Here is a 9,700-nt window from a genome sequence, read left to right as displayed (position 1 = left end):
CTCTTAAGAATAAGCTTAACCAGTTGATTGGTTTTAAGAAGGCATATCACTTGCAAGAGCCGCTTCTCACAGCAAGGCAGATAGCAATAACGGCTGCAGGACACTGTAGTGCAGCAAGGCTGAATGGTGGGCCAGTTGGTAAGTCATGTCACAGAATAATTTTTACCAGCCGAAAAAAGGCAGACAAGAGGAGAACCTAGACAGGAACCAGTGTAGGTTCTCCTCTTGTCCCTCTTATTTTTCGGCTGGTAAAAATTGTTTTTCGACTGTAGTGGAGGGCTCCAAAATAACTTAGAACAAGTGGGGTTCTTTAAGCTTTACTGACATTGTATGGCAGACTGGCGCCTTTTCCAAAGTAGCAATGTTTACTGCCACACAAGTACATGTAAGGCCGGCCTTTGCTAATACGGATTCCAATGTTGGGCCAATTGCCTGTACTGCTTTGAATGTTTGAACGCATGCTTTGAAGACCAGAATTGCGAACTATCTTCCGTCAACTATGCCGCACTCGATGTGACCGCTTACTGATACTTTAATATCTTGTTTCTTTAAACCATATTGCTGACCTTTGTGTTACTGTCTGTTAATTTGTATCTTGCTTATAAATCCACTCCTGTAACAGTCCCAGTGGGGCAAACAGTATAATAAATAAAATAATAATAACACAAAATTCGCATGATCCCTCCCAACATGTATGAAACAAAGTATTGCATCCGCTTCGAGCAATCTCTACAAGGCCTCACTGGGCCATCCCTCCTAAGTATGAAAAAGTGGTTAAGATTGTCATAATCAATGCCACAAACTATTCTTACAAAGCATGCAGCAAAACTAGCAAAAGATAGCTCAAGCACACCTATGTTTGAGTAAAAAATAGCCAAAAACTTTTTACATGTAAGCTGAACTAGCCCAAGTTGGATTATGATTTGCAAAACTATGTGCATAACAGCTCGACAAGAGAGCAGAGAAGGGAAAAGAGGGGTCATTACGGGCTACATGATGGACGCCAACAGTCACTTCTATCATGGCATCTGTCAGCGAGACAATAGGTCGGCTAGCATTCAATTCAAGCTTATTTTGTGCAAAATTTTCAGTGATGGCTACAAGTTATAATATGGAAACTTTCGTCATTAAGCAGAGACAACCGGAGGATTCATGGATGATGGCAAATGTGACGGCACCCACGAAAGCCTACACTGAATCAGCATCACTCAAGCCTCAGCAGTTAAAATCCAAGCTTCAGGGCAATTGACTCCCAAGTACCACCAATCTTCTGTCTCCATTGCACGATACTAAAGTATTCATTAAAAGTTGTTCATTATGGGCAATTTCACTGCTCATGCACTGCTCATGCACTGCCACATTGCACATAGAGCCTAGGCCTTTAAGCTTTCATCCTCACATCAGCTAATTGCACCAATAAATTAACCTCCTGTAAATGAACTTTCACATGAAGACAATATCTACAATTATTGGGTCACGTCTTATATGTTTGTCATTATCCTTTGCTTGGTGCTTTTATATTATAAACCACTAACAAACCTGAGTCGTAATTCTCACATACACAGATGGAGTGATTATATGCCTCTGAGATAAAGCCAGCTAAAGCTGGCAATTACCTCTCAGTGCATCGATTTTTCACTTCAGTGAATGCCTTGCAGAGGGAATTGTGAAACATCACTCCAGCGCAGAAAAACACACGAACAAAGAGAATAGGCACCATGGTCACTGGACACATTTTTGTGCACTGGAATGATGTCTCATAATTCTGCTGAGAACCAATTATCCCAGCCCTCTATGTTTAGCCTTCTGGAGAACCTTTTCCTTGCTTTCCACTGTCACCTCCTGAGCACTTGCGACTGGAACTGCATTGCGCAACTGCTTCTGTTGACCAGATGGTAGTGGCAGCCCTCTTGTGAAATACTGTATCCTTTGGGATTCCCTTCTTGGTACCGTAAACTGCCTTCTCTACCTTGAATTCAGATACACCTACAGGAAAAAGGACACATGTATAAAAATTCTTAGCCATTTTCACAGCCAGGAATATGATATTAATTGCATTTGTACACTTCACAATGACAGTATGCTTTAACACCTGTTGAAGCAAGAAAGTAAGAAATCATTTCGTTTATTACCAATGCAAAACATACACCTTGGTGTTGATGGTGCCATGCAATAGCAGTGAGTTCTGATAGCAGTGTACAAAAGGCAACTGCATGCTTTCCCTTTAAGAATTTGCAACTTTAACTGCAGAATTATTGAAAAATAATTGACTTGATCCTTGAAAATCACAGATTAGTAAGTGGAGCAACAAATACTGAAAATAAAATAGTAGGAGCACTGCCAGTGTTTATATCAACAAGCAGCGACTGCTAAGAGCAATTTTCTAATTACAGTTCTTCCCCATACCCTTGTCAAGCAAGGCACTAATGCCGGTTGACCTGCAGTAAAGCAAATATGTCCTCAACATGCTGCTTAGCAAATTTCTTGTAGTCAAAACTGAACGAAATATTACTTAATATTTTTTGAGCTAGAAGTGCATGAGCTATTGATATAGTCCAAGGCAAACAACTTAGTGCCTCAGGACAGTTTTCAATAAGGAGCCCACACACGCTGTACTCGCCACTGTTTCATTATACAAAGCAATACAGGAGTGCATGGCCTATGGTGTTCATGCTACGAAACACAAAATATAAATAGAAATAAAACTGACGTGCAAAGAAAAATGAGAGAAGTTCCGCCATTACACCTTATGTGACACTAGAGAGTACATATGCACGAAGAAGTAGTAAAATGGTCATTTTGAAATTTTGCACAATCATCAAATTGTCACGACCAAAGTAAGTATGCCTTTTCTTCACACAAAAGGTTTCCAGCGGCTCCGGCACACTTTAGTTTCTTTTTAGTACAGTGCCTCTAAGTGACAGAAATTGGTCAAGGACCAAAAAATAGTAATAAGTGTGCATTGTGATTTTCACTTCCATGCTGCATTACTTAACACAACCTCCCATCTGACCTACATGATTTGCTGCAGGAGCAGAAATTCGGCGTCAAATTCCATGAAGGCACAATTAAAGTGCAGTTCAGCGAGCTTGAATAAGCAAAAACATGATTTGAACCCAATAGCTTAAGGAAATTTACTAGTGGCCCGTAACATTATGCTTGTAAAAAGACGACTTCAGGTGTCAATGCTTATCAAAGTTGCCTTCTGATCTCAGCTTTGGTGTGCTCATAAAGTGAGCGTGGGGTGCTCAGTTACAATGACCAATTGTCATCGCTGGTACCTTGTGCTACCCCACTTCAATGATGAGGGCTGTGACAAAGTATCCTCCAAAATCTGACATCTGTCATAAAGGCTCAAAAACTAAAGCAAATAAAGGGCCACTGAGACCTAAAATTATTCCCTACTTGCACAGTTATGCACATCATAAAGAAAGCTGACAAACGGCACGAAGTTATACTGATATTTGGCCCCAGATGCTCGCTCATTTGAGCCACAGTATCCTACCTAAAGCAACAAAAAAGACATGACTGTTGAAGAAGGCATAATAAGGTCCCGTAAACGCTTATCAGCAATGTGAAAAACAAATTCTAACCCCTCATAATAATACAAGTCAGCCAATGAGGTCACTGTGTCAGTCACCAACTAAGAGACCATATACAAAATATACACTGCAAATGCCCAAACTCTACATGAGAGCAAAGCATGCCCTGCATTTGTGAAACAAATTTGTGTCAGTGTAAGATTCTTGGCAACAGTAGGCATCCCCATTCATGGCATCTGCTAAAAAGGAAGAGGGCACCTAAATGATGCTGTACAATTTAGAATTCCACCTTTCAGTAAACTATATTTGTTCTAGTACCAGAAGGCAAAAATGAAAGGAAAGCTGCCAGCTGTCATGAGGCGTGCCACATAAAAAAGACACTGAAGCGAAGGGATGCACAAACAGAAAAGGAGGGATGCACTACGTGATGACACAACACAAAATAACACAGAAAAACAGGGCACAACCGATCAATGAAAAGAGAACAACAGAAAGAAGGCAAGCAGTACTAAACACTGCTACCTCTGCAAATTGAGAACAGTGAAATGTGCAACACCTAAAAAATTAGTTTCAAGGACTATAAACACCTAATTATGGTCACATTTTTTTAATGCTGCATTAGACAAGTATATTCACTGAACTTGCACAGCGTCAACACCAGGCAAGAGAAATGGCAAAAAAAAACATCAAAACTCTCCAAGATAATAACTGAGGTAATGTTTTATGTTGAAGATTCACCTTTTATTCATTTAGCACTTTCAGCTTTTTTGTGCACAGGCTATAATATAACAGATCCTGTAATAGCTTGCAGTAGACGGTGCTTATTTTGTACTCAGATCTAGAGGCAGTAAAAATATTGCAACTACAGTGAGAGGCCGCAGAAAAAAAGCTTACAAGGGAAGCTGTAAAGTGCAGTTCACGTTTCATCTTTGAGGCGCATTCACAGCTGCACTATATAACACTGTTGATATTTTTTTGGCCAAGTGAAATAAGACGCCTTTGCTGGAGCAGCCTTGGAAGAGTGCCATGTGACACCGGCATTATTGCAGAAGAATGACATGGTTATCCTGCCATAATTGTCTATGAGGAGTGCCATGTGACCTGGGTACTAGAGAAAAAAGGATAAAAGCATTGTCCTCATGCTGCAATACCACCTTAAAATGCTGCCCTGTAGCCCATTACTTCATATTGGTGTTTTTTAAAGCCTGGCTGCATTGAAAAAAATAGCAGGGGAAACAGCCTAAACCCTTTTTTCACACCTAAGACCCACAAACCGGAGATTCCGTTCAGGACAATTGTTAGTGAACAGGGATCGTGGCAGGTAAACCTCAGCCAGTTCTTGCTAAAGAAGCTAAAATGCCTTGTCTTGGACGATCCCTTTCTTACCAAAAAGTCAGTCGATGTAGCACAGTTTGTTAAGTCTAATGAAGACATTGGCTTTGGTTTTTCCATAGACATACAAGACCTTTTTTATTCCGTGCCTAAAGATCAAATTCTACTGTCTGTTAAGGAATGCATTGAAGAAAACGGCGACGTGTCGTTCCAGAACTCAGCAGGCTTGTCTGTAGATAACTTTTTAGCACTTTTGCAGTTTTACTTGAATGCTACTTTTATTGTTTTTAACGACCAGCCTTTCTTGCAGCGAAATGGCATCTGTATAGGGTCTTGCGTAGCTCCTATTCTGTGCGATATTTTTTTAGCTAAGGTAGATAAGCGGCTGGAGCAGACTTTTAAGGAGAGCGGGACAGTTTTAAAGGTTTTTAGGTATGTAGATGATTTTTTAGTACTTTTAAAAAAGCAGAAGACCTTCACCTACCCTCTACAGAAGGTGAAGTTTTAGATACTTTTAACGGACATGGTCTTGGTTTGACTTTTACCCATGAACTGCCCGACGTTTCGGTTTTACAGTTTTAGACCTCAGATTAACGTTCTCTGAAGGACACGTCTGCTGGGGCTATTTTCCACGCGCAAAAAAAAGGAGTTGTTTCCGTATGACTCGGCGCACTCCAAGACTATAAAACGAGGAATAGCTTCGCTTTGTATGGAATCTTCTCTCCAAAAATCGTGTCCACATCAAATGTTTGACAGTTTTAATCATCAGATAAGCCGGCTTTTGGCTGCAGGGTTCCCCTGGTCGGTTCTGACTGCCGTTTCCGAGGCCATTCTTCAGAAGTCCAAACGTGGAGCAGGGCCAAAAATCGCTGAAACTCAACAAAAGGCCCCTAGGCCTGAGGTCGTGCCGTATATCCACAAAATTTCGCGCAACCTCAAAAAAGTTGCAAGCAGACACGGTGTACCTGTCGTGTTCTCGGCTCCCAACAAATTGGGAAAGCTCTGCCCACGCATTTGTGACGCAAAAAAACGTGGGTGTCTGAAGAAGCACCAGAAACCGTTCGTTCGGTGTTCCACTGGAGTGGTTTACTCCATTCCTATGTCTTGTGGAAAGTTTTATGTCGGCCAAACTGGACGTTGTCTGAATGACCGTCTTGGGGAACCCGCCCTAAATTTAGAAAACCGAGAGGAAAAATACGTGCATTTGGTTGCGCACGTTAGTAACTGTGAAGAATGTGTGGCCCGGTTTGAAGAGACGAGGGTTCTTGGCAAGAGTAGAGATAAGACGGCACGGATTAACCTGGAAGCCTATCATATAAAGAAACTTGGTGGCGAGTGCATCAGCGAACCTTCTTTATCTCTGTTCGCGGCTGAGATCGCCTTTTTTAAAGCGGCTAACTGTTAATTTTCACAAATGTTTCTTTTCATGTCGTACGCTTGTCTGCCCGCGCATGCGTTCTGCTTTAGTGGCTTTTTCGCACCTTGTTTTGTTATCTCATTCTTTCTTTCTTTTTTTTTCATGGTATATCACCCCACCCTTCGGCCTTTATAAGGTGTGGCCTTCCGCCAATAAAGCCAGTTGACAGTTTGCGCTTGTGTGTGTGTGTGTGTGTGTCGCCTTTCTCGTGTGTCGTTTTATTTGCGCAAAAGAACATTTCTAGATCAACATTGAAGGGGGCCTCTAGTGGCTCGAGAACAGGTGGGGAGGGAACTAGAGCGGGAGAGCGAGAAAGTGGCTGAGCTGAGGCTATGCCAGTGTGCTCGTTGTTGCTGTGTAGCCTTTGAGCTGAGCGGCCTGCTCTGTACTCACTCGTGGTATGAGGGTGCGGGTTTCAATTTTTCTTCCACCCTTTGTGTTGTGCTGTAAACTTTGCATCTTTTCCATCTCGGCTTTAATAAAACGTGTTAATGATTCTTGTAAAAATGACCACGACGTTTTAGAAATGACAGAAGAAATGTTCCAACTATCATTAACAAAAAACGAAAATTGGTTGCTTGCTTCGGATTCATACACTCCCTACATTCTAGTACGGGGAGTCTCAGATTCTTCGTTAGTCTTGGTAGGGGTTCTGAGGCTTGCCGAGACCCCCCAGAATTTAAGCACTGTTTCATACTGAGCATGAAAGTGGCACTATCTGATGGTGACCTATTGAGAATAGACACACATCTTATATTGAATAGGGGAACGCCAATACATGCCGTCAACGTTCTGGTCCAACGCAGACATTGCAACACACTGATCTCAACACAGAGGTGAAAAAACGGATCTTAGAAAACTCAATACATACTTGTGCTCTGCAATGTACGCTGAAAGGGGCACATACAAGAGCCGCCCCCAAATCTGGACAGTCGAGACATCCTCTCCGATGAAGCTCTTTTCACATTTCTTCACTACTGAACACCAGGCACTTCACCTGCATAACATAATTTCCAGCTGTGTATTTTTGCACCCACAATGCCTGGCACTTCCTGGTAATTATTTGTATTGCTGGCATTTCAAACAACCACAAGAAAATGTTTAAATAGCCAAACGTTAAATACATAACGTCACTTGCTCACACTAGTTTATCATGATAAGCTCTATACTACACAGGTTATTCAAAAACACTTATTTTTAAACGGCTACGAAGCGCTCTTTTTCTAGGGCTACTTCGTCAAAATCTAGCTATGATTTTTATTCATGACCACCTGCAACTAAAAGAACTTTACAGCTGCAGGCAACATTGCCAATGTTACAATGGTGATCGAGCAGCCAGCTTCCTTTTGGGGTGTCGCTGCGACGCGTCGCTCAATTCACTCAGTCGCTTGCATGCCTTGACGTGTCACCCCCCTCGCACCCTGAGCTTGACAGCTGGTGTAATCGGCTCGTAGAGGTGTGTTCTAATCTTAAGACGCCACATCATAATGACGCACATACGCGTAGCGAATAACACAACGCGAAACAGACCGAGCGGCGTACGCTATCGGCAGTCCGCAACGGGCCGATAGCAGCGTCAAAAAACACGCATGCAGGCAGCGCACGACCACGTCGCACGTCGAATAAATAGGAAGTCGGGCAACCACATTAACGAAATCCCGAAACACAGTCACACAGTTCGCTGCGACAGCGCCTTGCTGGGCGGTATCCAATTCGCACATTTACATTTAGGACTCTACGTGTGCCTGGCATTTAGCAAACGCATCTATGACAGACCTCGGCGCTCGCGTAGCAACGCATACACTGTGAACACTGACAGCCCAGCATGTTGATGATTCGATGTGGAATGCACTTTGCTGCCGCGGAAGCAATCAGCGAAACACGCGCAATGCCGAAGAGAAACGAACAGGACAGAACTGACACAGCCTCGTCCCTTCCGTTTCTTCTCGCCTTTATGCTCGCTCGTTTAGTTCCGCGGTCGCAAATTGCACGCATTCCTGTGCTACACTATGGGTCTCACCTGGAAACAAACACTCGACGCCTTGCAGTAACCCCTTTCTTCTCTTGTTTTTCGGCTGCCACGGTTGAAGTCGAACGTGTTGTCAAGATGAAACGGCTTCATGCTTCTCGGCGTGGTCACTTATTCACAAAGTACGCGAAATGCTGCATTGCTGACACACGGCGCAAGCTACGATAAGCAGGAAACCCAAACGCAAGTTTGAAGCAACGATTTTGAAATCAAACACAAACAGCACACGAACAGCAGCACGGACCGTGGCACAAGCGATTGCGGGTCGGTAGGCTGGAAACGCTGATTGGTCGGTGAGATGCTGATTCCGCATTGACTATTCCTGCCGAAGAGGCTCCAGGGAAGTGTCCTGCCATGTCTGCGCTTTATTCTGTTTTTTTTTACTCGTCTTGGCCAGGGGCACGCGAGTACACGCATCTCCGCGAATCCACCACCGTCTGTTTCTGTACTCGCCGCCGCTCTGCCTTGAGGGGCGACCATTCTCCCCTCCCGCTCCTCGTTTTCCTTTTTTTCTTTCTCTTTTTTTTTCTGCACGCTCCCAGCGGCTTTTCGGTGGACAGGGTGCGACAGCGCGTTTTCTTTTCCTATTTATTACTCTTCCTCCCTTTTCTAGTATTTTTCTTTTCTCTCCATCTTCTTTCCAGCACCCGATTGCTTGTTGCTATTTTCATGTGGCGGACATGTGTGCCAATTACAACTCCTCAAGAACGCGAGGAAGATCGCTGTAACTTCAGTCTTGAGAAAGGACAGGCTCTGTCCGAAACGTCGACTCAAAATAAATCTGTCTAAATGAAGCGTCTCTCAACTTTGCATATATATATTTAGTTACCCTTGATGTAGTGTCTCTGTACACAAACATACCGCATGACGATGGCATCCGAGCTCTGGTCGCATCCTATGAAAAACACAAAAACGCTGATGCTCATAGCCAAAGTACCATCGCTGCACTTACTGATCCGGTCCTCAAGCTCCACTTTTTTTAATTCAACAACTCATTTTACCTACAAACGAGTGGTACCGCTATGGGAACGAAAATGGCGCCAAACTATGTCAACATTATATATGCATAGCATTGAATCGTGGTTTATCCGCTCATACCCAACAAAAACGGCTTTTTACAAACGCTTCCTAGAACAATATTCATGGTATGAACGAAAACAGAGGACCAATTCATCCAGTTTATTTCAGCATTTAACAACGTACATCCAAACATCTGTTTCACACACCCTTACTCCACCAGTCAAATGAATTTCTTGGACGTCTCAATTCGAATGGAGAAGGGTACTTTAATCACCAGTGTCTATAGAAAGCCCACGGATAGGCAACAGTACCTTCATTAGAAGAGCTGCCACCCACGCCACTGCAAAACTTCAATTCCAT

The 9,700-nt window shown here is 43.1% G+C and overlaps 1 long non-coding RNA gene across 1 annotated transcript; it reads right to left on the bottom strand.

Annotated features, from left to right (window-relative positions):
- Positions 1–1,877: 1,877 nt before the first annotated feature.
- LOC144104127 (uncharacterized) lies at positions 1,878–8,443 on the bottom strand. Its single transcript, XR_013308440.1, has 3 exons — positions 8,312–8,443; positions 7,163–7,288; positions 1,878–1,986 (listed from the first exon to the last, which is right to left on the bottom strand). It is a non-coding gene; the product is annotated as an uncharacterized LOC144104127 (long non-coding RNA).
- Positions 8,444–9,700: the final 1,257 nt, after the last annotated feature.

The sequence above is a fragment of the Amblyomma americanum genome, chromosome 1, assembly GCF_052857255.1.
Source record: "Amblyomma americanum isolate KBUSLIRL-KWMA chromosome 1, ASM5285725v1, whole genome shotgun sequence".
NCBI classification, from domain to species: Eukaryota; Metazoa; Arthropoda; class Arachnida; order Ixodida; family Ixodidae; genus Amblyomma; species Amblyomma americanum.
Note: the sequence above shows the minus strand (reverse complement) of the source record. Positions and strands in the feature narration are given on the sequence as shown.